We start from the raw sequence: 14,517 nt of genomic DNA, 5'->3' as shown, positions 1-14,517 counted from the left end.
ATACTCCGTTTTGGATCTCCTGAGTCAAATTCTGCATCCAAACGCAGCTTTGGAGTGTACTGACAGCTTTTAAAATGACTGATAACCAGAAAAATTAATATTTTAGCAAAAATTCAGACCTCTCTTTCTCCAAAGCCGTGAACAGTTGTCCAAGTCAATTAATAAAGCTCATGAGGTGAGATTTTTTTCATTTTGAGTGTTGCAGAACTCAATCCTCTGTCTTGGCAATTGCCAAGACAAGTATTACTGAATTAAAAACTATTGGGGTTTTTTTAGACCTTTACTAGGAAACCCTAGGAAAACTTATGATGTTTCCATCATGAACCTGTAACGTGTGGTTGTGTGACCATTTCAGTCTGGCATGAATTCATGTGGCCCCTGGAAGGGATTGTCTTGCTCTTCATCCTCCACCCCGCATTCAGCTGCCCCCTCCTTGCTTCCCCCCCCCCCCCCCCCACAGTATTTTGCGTGTGGCTGCGCAGTGGGCTGAAGCAAGGAAGTGGATCCTGTTGAAAGTGAACACTTCCAAAGAGAGGAGGAGGGAGCTCCCCCACGAGCAAGCACATGGTTCATACTGGGTTCGAGGTAGCCTTAGTAGGACGTTTTGGAAATCAGCTGTCACGGCACATCCGCTTACTTGCGTAGAGTTTGTTCAAGTTCTGCTCGTGCTCCAAGTTGCTGCTCTAAGTTGTTTGAATTTCACCTGAATCAATTGCTAATGTGTTCTTTCCCATGCTTTTCCTAATCCCACCAGAAGCTAAAACCATCATGCATTTGTAGTAATAGCACTGTCATGTTATAATCGCATAAAATCATTTAAGACTTGCCTTAGGCTGTTGATGGGCTCTGTGGATGGAGGTTAAGGATCATATAATAACCTTACAGATTTTCAGAACAGGTCTCCAAATGTATGAAAAAAAGTCTGTTGGGTTGTTGATTCAAATGGCTACAAGACAACTGAGGCAGTCTTTGAAGGGTTTACCTACTTCTGAAACACTGAAGGTTTGTTTGCATGTTCCCAAGGCACAGCTTTTTAAAGCCAGTCTTACAATTGTTCAATAATTTTGATAATGCTTGCACTGTTTCACTCCACACAGGCAAGCTTCTTTTTAGATAGAAATAACATGCGTAGTGTCTCAAAGAGAATGATTACTTTTCACCTGCTTTATTTTTGTTTAATGTACGTGATTAGCCATCTTTTTAAAGACATGTAGCTATATCTAGGCATTCAAAGTACCTAAGTGTCCTGTGGAGTCCATAGCTTCTACTTAGTAACACTGTTTTGTAGCACTTCCATTAGTATATTTCAGTGAGGGAAATTTTTGTTGTCTGATGCCTTTTTAGACAAATGTTTTCAATGGAAAAACTAAAGAATAACAGGTTAATCTTCACCAAGATTGATAGTCACCTTTTTTTATTTTTACCAAGTTCAGCTGATGGAATGTAAACCTTTTCTGGCATGTTTATTTAAATGAATCACTGGAACAGGCTTTTCTCAAGGCTTTTATTTAGAAGAAGAGTCATGTTCTGCCTTAAGGGTATAGGAAAGCAAATGAAGATTTGTTTCTGTGTATTCCTGACTTTCATGGACAATAACTCAGATGGACTAGAGAATAAGATGCTGTACGGAATGTGAAATTTCTTGAAAAGTGTTTACTTGTAGTGGGTACAGTTTCTGTGCTGACTTACTAGTTCTCCTTTTACATTTGAACTCTTTAGCCTGTCATAAGATTAGTGAAATTTCTCTTCCTTAGTGGAAATATCTAATCTGCAGAGTGTATTTGGTGAAGAAGCTGACCTGAATAATGTGTGAGGGCAGGGTGCCCCTGCTGCTGTGTTGATTAAGATGGGCTGCTGAGAACAGTTTGCTTGCTGCGGGTGGAATACTGCTGCAGGCTGGATAGGAGATGTCCAGCCTCCCTCACGATGCTTCTATGACTTTGGAAGAAAATCTGTTTGTTCTCTGGCCTCTCTATATCTCGATATACCTCGCCCTTTTTAGCAGTACTTTCTGTTAGTTTTGTTGATTTTTCTGTAATTACTACCTAACTGTATTAGCTTGCTTCTGCCACGTTTACAATTGCTGAAATTTTTGAACTTTTCGTGAGAACAATATCTCTTTGTAAAATAAAAATAAACTAAGCTTACTGTACTTAATCTAATGCTGTAGCAGATTTCTTTAAGTCCCTTTTTTTTTCTGCTCTAGGTTGCTTTTTGGCGCTAATTAAAGAATACTGCAGTGCAGAACCTCAGGTCTGTGGCAACGTGTGAATATTTCACATACTGGCTTTCATAAAGGGTGGATAATCTTGCTGCTTTGTTGGTACTTATTTTTCTTCATAACTTAATTTCCCTTAGTAACAGTGTTCCTATATCCAGTTTCCTAGGTTTGCAGTTTATTTAGAAGGATGTCTAGTCTGTAGTAAACGATGTAGCCAGTGACAAGGTCTGTGTTAAGGTGGTGTGTAGTGTTTGACATGCTGTCTGCTAACACGTCGGATACCTGCTCTGACAAATACCATTTTTCTTAAGACTGTTATGTCAATTATCAAACTTGCACCATAAATTAATTCAAAACACCCAATGTAATCTACCTGAAGCAGGCCTAATTTCCCAGTGCTGTTTGCACTAAAAGACCAGGAAAGGTGCATATTCTTGAAAATCTCTGCTTCCGTGTATATATTAACGAATGAGAGACTCTTGCGTTGAAACGTAGGCATTCCAAATCACTTTATTTTTAACTCAAGAAAAAAGGTGAGGATTGCTAGGTTCTTAGCGATGAACAGACAGTCTGGGCATAAATGGTTCCATAATAGTAAGTCCTCCTTAAGAATAGTATCTGAATAATTATGTAGTACATGGAAGGGAGCCGGATAATTTTGATAGCCTTGTGTTGAACAGCTAACGCTAAGCATAGACTTTCATGAATCTTTAATAGTTAACTACTTTAATAGTCTCTGGATTCATGAGGTACTTTCTTACATTTCTCTTCTGGTTTGGGTGTATTAAAAGTAATATGTTCAGAGTGTTCTGTATCTAGCTTTCCATTCTCCTCGTGGATACATGAGGACCAAATTCTCAAGATGTTACATCTCATTTTATTACTAAAACTGCTGCAACTTCAGAACGGACAAGAATCAAGACATTCCAAAACTTGTCTGTTCTGGTAGAAATCTGCATTGAAGAGTCTGCTGTTACTCGTGGCTAGGCACGAGAGAAATTTCTAGAGAAATTGTATGAACATTGAGTTTTCTTTTACTTTGTATAATTTTGGTAATACTCTTGGAATGTAGAAGTTTTCTTTAAGGTTCAGGCTCTTCATGGAAATTAATCATTCTGACTCCTGTGAAGTAAATATTATTTTCATTAATGGGAAAATTACAGAACAGACAAGTAAAATTGCTTGTCTGAGTTATGCAGAGCTCTTAGACTTGTGGTCAAATTGCTAGACTATGTCTGTTTTCAATAAATTCTTTGCAAACTTTTTTCATGTAATCTGTAATTATATTGACGCTGTCTAAGCAGAGATACAGATGCTTTTTGTTCACTGATCAGTCAAGTGACCATGAGGATAGCTGAAATGTTTACAGAGCGATATGCCTTGAAATGCTGATAAATGGGCTGTCTGCTCAGAAGAGTACAAAATAGTTTGTGATTTTCCTGGGAAAGTAGGCAAAGAACCCTCTTAAATTTTTTTCTTAGGCTGGCAAAGAGCATGGCAGTCCTTAAATGAACAGAAAAAACCCACCCTATTTGAAATTACCAAGCCTGCCAAGTTAGTCCAGTGGGTATGGAAATGTAAGACGTTTGTGATCTGTGGAATAACATACTGACTATTCCTGTGGAATACAAGTATAAAAGATGCATCTCCACTGAAAATGAGAAATCCTGGATATGGCCAGAGAGTGTCTTGAATTATTTCTATTCGCATGTCTTAGTAGGATGGAAATAAAGATGTCTTATAGTGTAGATGAATGTCTTTCAGTTTTCTTTGATGGACAGCTTGTAACACAGGAAAGCAAAAGTTTTCTTCTCTGTTTACAAATGTTGTTACATTTCAGTAGAAACGTATTGGTTGATCAGTCTGCATTGATGTCATTCAGTAAGGCACTTCATAGCTTTTAATTTGTTAACTGTTAGGCAGTTCTCTGCAGTCTTCTTTTGGGTGTCTAATTTACCTGGCTAGTGTATGGTGACTTAAATTATGTGTATTATTAGTTCGTCAAAGTGCTGATGAAAGTCTTTTGTATGAAGAGGAGTCATGGTTCTGCACCACAAGTGCTAGAAGTAAGACGACTAATATAATTCTGACTCTGCTGGTTGACTTTAAACAACTTTTTTCTTTCTCCCTTTGTTTGGTTTAATGATATTTACCTTATTGTCAAAGCTCTTTGAACTTTATCAGTAAAAAGCTTTCCAAGAGTGGCATGCTTTCCACTGTACTTCCTCTGTCCTGATAGACAAACAAATTCCAGATAGGTACCTAAGTCAGTAGAGATGCCACCTCAGTTCTTCGTTTGTTTCAGCAGCAGCCAAATGATGTGAAATCACACATAAAAGAAGAAAAAATAAAAGCAAAATGGAGAAAGAATGAGATTTCAAACTGTGAGTTTACAAATTTTTGCTGAACTCATTGCTGCCTGTTCTTCTTCCAGCATTTTCTCCCATAGACAGATCGTCAATTCTTTGCTTGGCAGCAGTAGCTCCTTAACAGTGGAAAATTCTGTGCTGCTCTTCTAGCTTAGCTGTGACGCAAGGTTAGCTGAGCAATAATAGGGCAACTTTTCTGAAGAGAAAGCCTGACTTGTAAAGAGGGAACGTTGGACAGTGAAAAGTGAGGCTCAGTACTTCAGGGGGAGGGGGAGTAGACTCTGTTTGCGTTTCTTGTTGTTTTTCTCGATTTCAAACTTCAGTATTTGCATTCATATAATTACGTTAAGGTGTTTACTGTTAATTTGTCTGTAGTAACTCTGGAGTCTGCATCTTCATGGTTATGTTCTGTGAATTCCTTGGTATTTCATTTCGGTTCAGTACTGGACAAAAGTATTACTTCATAGATGAGAAACTGTTTCACATGAGCAGTATCTTCTTCAGTACAAATATTCAGTACAAATATGTTTACTTGGAGGATGTGAAATTATATTCAAGGTAAATGTAAAGCCATTTACACTCTAGTACAGTCATATATCGTGTGGCTAGAAAGACTGGATTCAGTGTGAAAGTATGTAAGCCGTGGTGGTTGTGAATAATCAGGAAAGGGTATGGCTTTCTGCACTGAGAGGATGTTGTGGAAATTACATCTTTAGAATAAGGTTTTTGAGGTAAAATGAGATTAAATGAAACTTTGTTCCATGCCTGCTTAGAGAAAAACATTAAGAACGTCAAGAATTAAAGTGATTGCTGCCCTGTCAACAGGAGTCAAAGTAACTGGAGAATAGAATGCAATGTTACAAATTTTGATTGATACTGTAATTATGCTAAAAGTATTTGTATATAAATCTGTATCAGGCTTCTAACCCCCCCCCCACCCATGAATCTCTTTTCATTCACAACTGAAGCGTAATTTAGTTTCAAATCTCTCTTTCTCTACACTGCCTTTCTACAGAGGTAAATTAGAAGGTAAAATGGTTTCACTAGCTTTCTTCTTATTAGCAGTGTCTGCCTTAGAAATTTTTTAGGGATCTTAGTGTCTGAAAAGCAAAAAGTAAGTATTGTCCCTGAATGTTGACTTTGTCTTCTGACGATCATCAGTGCTGTTAGTTTTTTGTTTCCTAATCTTGATCTGGTTGGGGATCTTAGAGCCTGCAGGTAAAAGACAGCCTTTTACATTACCATTGGGCTGTTCTGTAGAAGCCTAACAGGACCAAAAATCTAACTTTGCCTAAAAATGAAATTTATGGAGGAATACAACAGATCAAATTATTTTTGGCAGTAATTCTTGAAGCAAAGGTTCTCTAGCTTGACAAGCTGAGCATGAAAGCGTATTTCTTAATAGGGTGTAAATTCTGTGTATATGATTCATTGGTTGAGTTTTTATTCATTTTTGGTCTGTTAGAATTATACATGTCTTAGTATATAGAGAGGCTATTTTAATATTTCAAAAATAGTATATCACCATACTGTATAAGCATTGATGGGGAGAGTAAGGGTGAAAGTCAGGATGGCTCATTAAAAGTCTGTATAACTTCTATTGCTGGAATGATTAAAAATTTCCTAAACCAGGGAATTTGAATTTTTACTACTTTATGCATCCCTTTAATTCTTTCTTTTTTTTTGTACTTGTTTCTGCATTGCATTATTGCTCCTCTTATTTCCCCTCATTTTCCGTTTCGTATTAGTTGTTTCAGATGCTCCTTTTTCTTCAGGTTCTAATGCTGGTGAGTTTTATACGTCCCTTTGACGCTTTATCTATCCCTCCTTCGTTCCTGACCTGGTAGGACTTGTGCCTCAGTGACCTTGAGGAGCAACTGTCCTGTATTTTAGGAGTAATCTTAAGAGTTGAACTATGGCCTCTTAAGTGTGCTGGTTTTACTTGCCAAAAAAGCAAGTAAGTGAAAGCAGTGTGAAAAAGCAAGCAAGTGTGAAAGTCGGGCCTTGTGCTTTTGAAAATTCTGTCTTACCCGTGTTTCTGGCATGTGTGCGTGAGAGCCGCTGGTGCTTAAGGATCAAAGAATTGAAAGATGTATAAAAATGGAGTACACTTTGTAGTAATGTTATCTATAACTGTCAGATTCTGGCATTCAGATCTTTAGGTAGAGCATATGTTTGGCTGGAGATGAACCTTTCAGCACCGCAAGAGCTTTCGTTGGTTGTGGCTTCTCCAGAGTACCGACGTGTAGGCTTTTCTCTGTGGTGCAGCGTGCTGTGGTGCAGGAATTCAGTCACCTGCTAGCCCAAACCTTTGAAAATATCAGCCCAGCCACTCAGGGGGATTAGGTGTTGAACTCCGAGCTCGCTGCGGCTGGAATCCTTAAAATAGGTTGCAAGCTGGTATCCGAAGGCATGGGAGCAACAGAGGTCGTCATCGCCGTCCCTGCCCCCGCCGAAGTCCATGGATGAAGCTTGTCCTGGCTGCCTTAGTGGCTGTCTTCATTCCTGCGATAGTAACTTAAGTAATAATCCACTAAGGCACTTGCGTCAAAAGCCTGTTGTTTTTATTATGAGGGGAAAGACAGACCTATTAAAAATATTTTCTTGACTTTATGATGGCACAAGAATACTTTGTGTAGAGTCCTTTGTTTACAAATTCTGATGTGTCTGGTTGTTGCCTCCATAAAGAAAATTCAGAAGGATATTCTTCACTGAGACTTGAAAGGTCTGTTTTCTTTTCTTGGGAGATGAATAGACTGGAGGCTGTATAGGCTAGAGAAGAAAATTCTTTTTAAAAATGTATGTCTTTGAGAAACCTCTACCTTTTTATAGCTTGTTTTTCAGGAATGTTGAGTTCCCTTAGATTCCAAAGAGAATGAATGCTACAAATTCTTAGCAAAAATCTTATTTCTAGAAACTCTGTGAACTGGATGGAATTTTCTTCCCCCCCCCCCCCCCCTTTTAGAAGGCTTTAGATATCATTTCAATACTTCCTAATATTATTGATTATATAAGGCTTGTAAAGCTTTGAACCGTTATTCTACGGGTGAATTGCTGCTCTGTGAGAGTAGCTTTTGTAAGCTGCTGCAGAAAGATGGAGAAATGAACTATTCCTTGTTCGGTTTGGAGGATTCTGGGATCTAGGAGATGAGCCTGCAAGGATTTCCCAAATTGCTTGTAATGCTTGCTGTTGACATCTGGTTCTAAGTGGGGAAAAAATCTTTTGAATTCTCTTCAAGTAATGTATTTTAGTTCTTTCAAGGGTGATGTAGGAAAATAGCCCTTTTTGGCAGAACGAAGTTCGTTCTTCCCTCTCCCGTTATGTACGCCTACACCAATGTTTTTTCAGCTCTGCAAGTGTGTGTGGTTTTTTTTCTCTTCCCTCACTCTCTGCTGTGTGGGCGGCCTTCCTGGTCACAATTGAGCTTCACAGGCAATCTTAAAAAAACAACAAAAAAAACCCCCAAAAAACCACTTGTCTTTATACAGCAGGTCTGTAATTTAGCACCAAAGAAAAAGAAAATGGAGAGTTTTGGTTTTGAATTTTGATGCATTTCAGTAATGGTTGACTAAGAAAAGAATTTAACCCTAATGAAAAGGAGCAAAATTTTTCTTGAACAGCAGGCCACCACCTGTGGAAACTATATATTCACCTGCTGCCCAAATGACTGTTTCCAAAAAGTTAGTAATGCAATCACAGAAGTGTAAGAAATATTTTAAACTTTTTATCTTCTTCATTAGACTGAGCTGGAATCAAACTTTTCTACCCCAAAATTAGAACATCTTTCTAGCTGAAAGAGAGAGACTCAGTGTATTGGTAATATGAAGATTGAAATGCGGTTCTTCCTGAAATATTATGTTTTTTCAACCTTTTGGGAACTGCTTTTGTTACACTTGCTCAATTATTTTCTAATGCAGCTCTTTTGATAATGCTTCCCTCCGCTCCCGGGTCTTCATTTCACACCTTTTTTGTAAACGAGCCTAAATCTAACTTGCAATAAGAAAACCCTGAAGGCTATATTATTAATTGCTCAAATGAAGATGACTATGAATACTTTCCTTGAGCTTTAACAAGTGCCAGACAGCATTAACAATAAAGAAATTTTCATAGCTGTTGGCAAGAATGTAAGCATCAACCAGAGTTTAGTGCTCTTTCTGGTAACGTTGTTGGGATAGTAGCAATGGGCCAACTCTTGATGTTGGAGAACTACAAATTATTTTTATAGCAACCTATCAAATGTCAGAGGTTGTTAGAATAAAAAAAATGACAATTTGTGCCATGGTCTGATGTACAGTTTCAGTACTGCAGTTGAAAGCAGCCATCCTTGTTTGCTATTTTTGTCCTGTGCCTTCTCTGCCTTATGTCAGCACAGGGGCTTATATTGCTGTGCAGTGAACTGCATTGGGGAAAACCAGGTTGGAGAAACGATCTAAGTCTTCTCCTTCTTCTCTTTTTTTTTTTTAAAGTTAGATGGTAATGTGGCTCTTTGGGGAGATGTGCTGTGAATGACGTCAACCACTTGAGCTAGCCAAGAAAGGGCTTGGTGGGAGTTGGTGAGGACAGGAGTTCAGTGGCAGTGCATGGTGTAGCTCCAGCGTGTGTCAGCGCACGAACACTGGGAATGCAGTATGAATCTCCATGGCTACCTGTGTCTACCCAATCTAATTTTAGAGGGCTGCTGTCACCTGTGGATGCAAGCCTTTTGTAGTGATAGACAGAGGTCAGATGTCATGGCTAGTGCTGAAACAACAGGTTTTATTACAAAATACAGTAAAGTAGCAAATGCCAGCTTTGAAACTTTTTTTCTTGTTACTCTTGGAGACTTAGTGCACTGCAATTGGTGACTTGGAGAAATTCACTCCTGCTGTCCCTTGTGTTTGACATGTGTGATTAGCTTTCTGCTCAGTAGTGAGGAAAACATGGCCACAGAGCTGCAAAGCATCCCCTATTTGGCAGGTGTGACTGAGATGTCTCTTTAATCCCCAGATGTCTAGCAGAATGTTTTCTGGAGGAAAATTAGTTGGTTCAGAGAAAGGAGAATTAAAAAAAGGTTATTGTGAGAAACTGCTCGTGCAGGCTCTCAGAGATGAGTAAGTCTTAGCTGCAAAAATTCAATAATTCTAAGCTTTTTATAAATCTTTGGTTTTGCTCCTGCCCTCTTACAAACACAGTTTCCATGTCTCCGCTGTACAAAAAAGATTTCACCCTTTCGGTTTCAATTTGAATTTATTCCTATTATTGGTCTCTCAGCTTCTAGGTTTCACTGTGCCATGGTTCATCTGGAGCTGATGGGGACAGCCACGGGGAGCTTTAGCTAAAGCCTCAGTGGCCTACCTTCTCAGGAATTTGGATAGGTGCACGCTCTGTTTTTTGTACTGTCTGACAGTCATCCTTTGGAGTGGTGGTAGTTGCCAACAAATCAGTATTGATTTTGTGACTAATATGTTGCATTTCAAACAGTACCAAAGCTATGGTTTCTAGCAGAACAGCTCACCCTGTTAGGTCAGCTACCTCCCAATGCCAGACGGTATCTGAGTCCGTAACTGAGTGCATCCCGGCCGCATGAGAGCTCTTTTCCGGAAGGAGACGTGAGGGGCTAGATGGCTCTTCTGTCTCCTCAGTATTTATAAATGTACCCAAAAGCAGGTTGCATTCAGAATGCTGCAAGGTACCTGTTTGTTTTTTTTCCCATTTGCAAAAGCATAGCGGTTCTTGTAGGCTTGCTTCTTTTAATTTACTTGTGAAACAAAACTTGTGATGTAAGGCAGAAAGGGATGATTACTCAGCATGTGCTTGATTTTTTGGTAAGGACTGGCTCTCAGTATGTGGTACATCCGTTTACTGCAAACTGCGCTATACTTCCAGGGAGTTTGTGAAAAGGTGGTAAGGATGAAGTCAAGCGTGAGATGCGGCAGTGCTGCCCATGCGTTGCTGCTGCCTGGCTTCTATCGCTTTGAGTCCTTTGCAGGTGTGTAATGATCCTGGCTCAGGAGGACAGATCAAGAAGGATGGATTGATTTTTTTCATTTATTTATTTATTTTCACTCGTCTTCTCTCCAGGAACGGGCAGGGGTGGATTAATTTTCAGGTGAATCAGCTCCCTGAACTGAACCACAACATAGTTGCACAAGTCCCATCTGTGCGAAAGGAGATGACTACAATACTTGCTAGGGGCTTGCAGGGAGAACAGCATTGAGATAGGAGCTTAGATCATTTTAAGCTGACTTGCAATCGTAAAACTTGTCTTTGTCAGAAGTGCAGGCAGAGCCCCTCCACTGACAAATTTTTAGTGATCTGTTTATTGACAAATGTTGAAAATTACAGCTGTAGGATTTACAAAGAAGTCCAGACTTGGATATGATAAGCACTGTAATAAACATTTCTAATAAAGATAGATCCTCCCTTTTAACATCACTTCATCAGTTTGTGAAACGTTTAAAGGAAAAAATTGCCCTCTTATTTGAGATAATTTTTTCTGTAGTTGGTTGCGGTTGTGTTGAGAGTATTGTTGTTTGTATTGAAAATGTCAGGAGTTTAAATCTGTTCTTCAGAAATGCTGTTTGCAAAGCTGCATTGTGTTGGCAGTGGACTGCTTAGCCTCTGTGGTTTGATTTACTTCAGCAACAAAAACTTTCCTTCGGAGGACATTTATATTGGAAGGAAAAAAAATTTCAGATATATTTGTTTTATGATCTAGAGAAATCCTTGCAAAAGGCTGTTTTAATTATTTTATCTTTCCCCTTAAATTATTTTATCTTTTCCCTTAACACCATCTCTAGCATTATATGCAGTCACTATTGTGGTTTTTTTGGAAGGTAGCCCTCCAGTTAAAGACAGAGGAGGAAGTTTTTGGTAGTGTTGTGTCTGCCTTTTTCCACTGCACCATACAAAAGTATTTTATTGAAGTTTGTGGTCCCGAGAGACTAATTTTGATCCTAAACGCTGTGTAGCGGGGCATGGAACTGACAGTGGGTTAGGGTTATCTTTAGTGATGAAATGAAAGCGGTCTCTTCGCCATTAATCTAACTTGGTAGTGGAAAGTAAGGGAATAGGTTTTTTTCCCTGCCACTTTTGGAATCTGCCGTTTGGCTTTCTGTCATATGTTTTCTGTTAACGATTGCACAATGTCCGTGTAGTCAACCTAATTTTGCCAGTGATAGTGTCACCACGTTATAGCACTGATGTACGTGCAATTCTTGTTCATCAAATTGTTTTCCCAGTGGAGCGTGGTGTGTGTATGTGGTGGTTTTTTTTTTTTTTTTAACATCTTTGAATTCAAGCTCTTGGCACATCTCTATGCAAAATTATATTTCAACGTGAATTTGTTTCACAAATAGTTGTTCTAGGATGGTTATGAGCTGTGTTCCTATATATTCGGTCTTGTTTATAGAAATTAGGGAACAGGCTTTGTGGATGGGGGTAGCTTTTTTCGAAATAATGTGCTTCAATAAAGCTAACTTTTGCTTATGTTTCAAATATAGAAGCTAATTAAATATGCAGAGTTTTTAGATGCAAGATAGTCAACAGCATTAACTTAGTTTTGTTAGATTTTCCACTTTTTTTTAATATTGACAGAATAAAATTTCTAAAATTCTGCAGACAACTTACTGCGATGATCAATATGATTAAGTGACTAATGCTGACCCTAAAAGGTTATGTTTTGTAGGACAGTGTTTAAAGTTCCTGGCTTTATCTGTACTATTCTTTTGCTGTTGACAGGTTGAAGCCCCGTGGTTTCAGTCATCACTGATGCAGTAAAGCCTGGTTGCCTGGAGTGTGCATGGGGGGAGGCTTTGCCTCAGTAACTGTTCTTTCACAGGGGTGTATTTAAGAGTATATAGTGCTATATTCCCAAAAATGGGAGACGGCAGCCGTATGGGAAACACTTCTTTGTGAAATGCCAATAGATGATGTGCAGAATTATGTTCATGTTTTCTTTTGCAGTGTGCCCTTCCCTTCCCCCCCACCCTGAATTTCCCCCCCCCAAAATTTTTCCCAGCTTTTTGTTTAGCTGCTGATTGTAAAAAGGGTTTCTGTTGTTGGTATTATACATGCCTGTACTTAAACCTGTTTCCACTGAGGAGTACAAAGAAAGTTAGAAATAACCCCTGCAATTACTGTTTCCAGAGCTAGCCTCCTTATCAAGAAAGGAAGGATAATGCTTGGGGAGCATGTATAGGTACCTGTGGATACACGCATTAACCTCGAGGAGGGAAAGGGGGCAGGAATATTAGATGGTCTCATTGATCTGTAATTCCCCAAGTTAGTGTTTATCTTCCATAATAATTTTGTATCATATTGCTGCAATGATAACCACAGTTATTATCTTTAAATGGAAAAGAAGCTGAAAGTACTTGCTGTATTTTTACCTTCTTTTATGTTTAAAAACAGTGCAGTGAATTACTAGTAGTGCAGCAGTTAATATGCTGTGGTTTGGGAGATCATTTAATGTACTTGAGAACTTGAGAAGAATTGCAGTTGTAGTCTTTGAGTCCACAAAACTGGATCATGTTCTTGATAACAAAACATGTCCATCGTAATAAGAAGTAGGTGGTTATGAGGTCTCAGCCTCACTTCATTGCACATGAGACTGAAAATTGCATGCTTATTTGGAAATTAAATGTTTAGGACTGAATGAAAAGAAGGCCTAGATCATGTTAATTTGTGGTTATCTCTTTGTTGGGGAGGCCTTTATACTTTGATCACGGTTTTATATTACTCTGGAGTGGCTGAAGATTTAACCATCTGGATAGTAGTGATTCACTTTCTTTGCTACTGTGGGTTGACTAGGCAGGCTAGGAATGAGGATGTGTGTGCTATGTCTGCAAGCTTCCTGATCTCAAAATGGTGAGGCACATCCAAGTTAGCATTAATCTAGCTAGCCTGAAGTTTAAAAAAAAAAAACAAAAAACAAAAAACCAACAACAACAAAAATCCACAACCCACTGAGAGCTTATAGCATGGAATTTAGCAAGGCCTGTTTGAGACTGACAGGGAGCCCTGGGTGCTTAATCATTGCAGTCTATTACCTTCATTTATTGTTGTTATGTCTATAACCTAGTTTAAATCATAGCTATACCGGAATTTATATCATTTAATGTCTGCAATGTGGCCATAGGCCCTGTTGGTGTTTGTATCACTTCTTCACTGATAAATTATGTTGTCAGGTGGTATTGATTCTTTTCCCAAATATAGTCAGGTTACCCTGGAAATGGAGAGCTTTGTGAAACTCATTTATATTAAGGTCTGTAGCTTGCATATATGTGGAGAGCTATACATACATTATACCATGTTTGAATTTTCCCTAATTTTACCTTTAAAATGTAGTATGTAGTATAACTTAGAAGTACTGTATATCATTACAAATGTACATGGATTAACAAACGTGATGTTTTCTGTAATGGTATTGGGTATGTTAACATTTTGTGGGACTGGTCAGCAATGTATCGGCAACTCTGATATGTTGAATTCTACGTGGCTCAGCATGCATATTGCAGAAGTATAATGTGTTGTTTCTTAAACTTTAATAGCAACAAATTTCTGCCGTTAAAATATTTTTCATTTTTGCAGGCTTGTAATGAGAATTTACTATTAAATCTGTGAGACACTGAACAGAAGTTAGACCCATGAAGCAGGAAAAAAAAGTAAGTTTATGGACTGGTTTTCTTTGTTTTTAAATCAGAAGGGACCATAGAGTAACATAATTGCAACTAGGAACTGTGAACTTCATTGTTGTGCTGCCTTTGACTAGTAGTGTTCTCTCTGCTTCAGCTTCTTCTGTAAAGGGAAACTGCTAGATTCCTTTGTAAAGTGTTTTGAGATCTTATTTGACTGCTACTGTTACAACTGCATTGGCCATTAGATTCCCTGAACTGATGTCTCAGGGCAGATACTCTCAGCTGAAGTACTGCATTTATTTGGAAAGT

At 38.6% G+C, this 14,517-nt stretch overlaps 1 protein-coding gene across 15 annotated transcripts in view; it reads left to right on the top strand.

Annotated features, from left to right (window-relative positions):
* Positions 1-14,517, top strand: part of SIPA1L1 (signal induced proliferation associated 1 like 1) — a 229,065-nt gene that overhangs the window by 64,421 nt on the left and 150,127 nt on the right. For 11 of the 15 annotated variants that reach the window (XM_068946100.1, XM_068946102.1, XM_068946109.1 and 8 more), the window contains one exon: positions 14,162-14,235. The exons of the other annotated variants lie outside the window; for them this stretch is intronic. The gene's annotated coding sequence lies outside the window, so the exon portion shown is untranslated. The remainder of the gene's footprint in view (positions 1-14,161; positions 14,236-14,517) is intronic. 15 annotated transcript variants of the gene reach the window in all.

The sequence above is a fragment of the Struthio camelus genome, chromosome 5, assembly GCF_040807025.1.
Source record: "Struthio camelus isolate bStrCam1 chromosome 5, bStrCam1.hap1, whole genome shotgun sequence".
Classification (NCBI taxonomy): domain Eukaryota; kingdom Metazoa; phylum Chordata; class Aves; order Struthioniformes; family Struthionidae; genus Struthio; species Struthio camelus.
The sequence above is the reverse complement of the archived record's forward strand: the minus strand, read 5'-3'. Positions and strand labels throughout refer to the sequence as shown.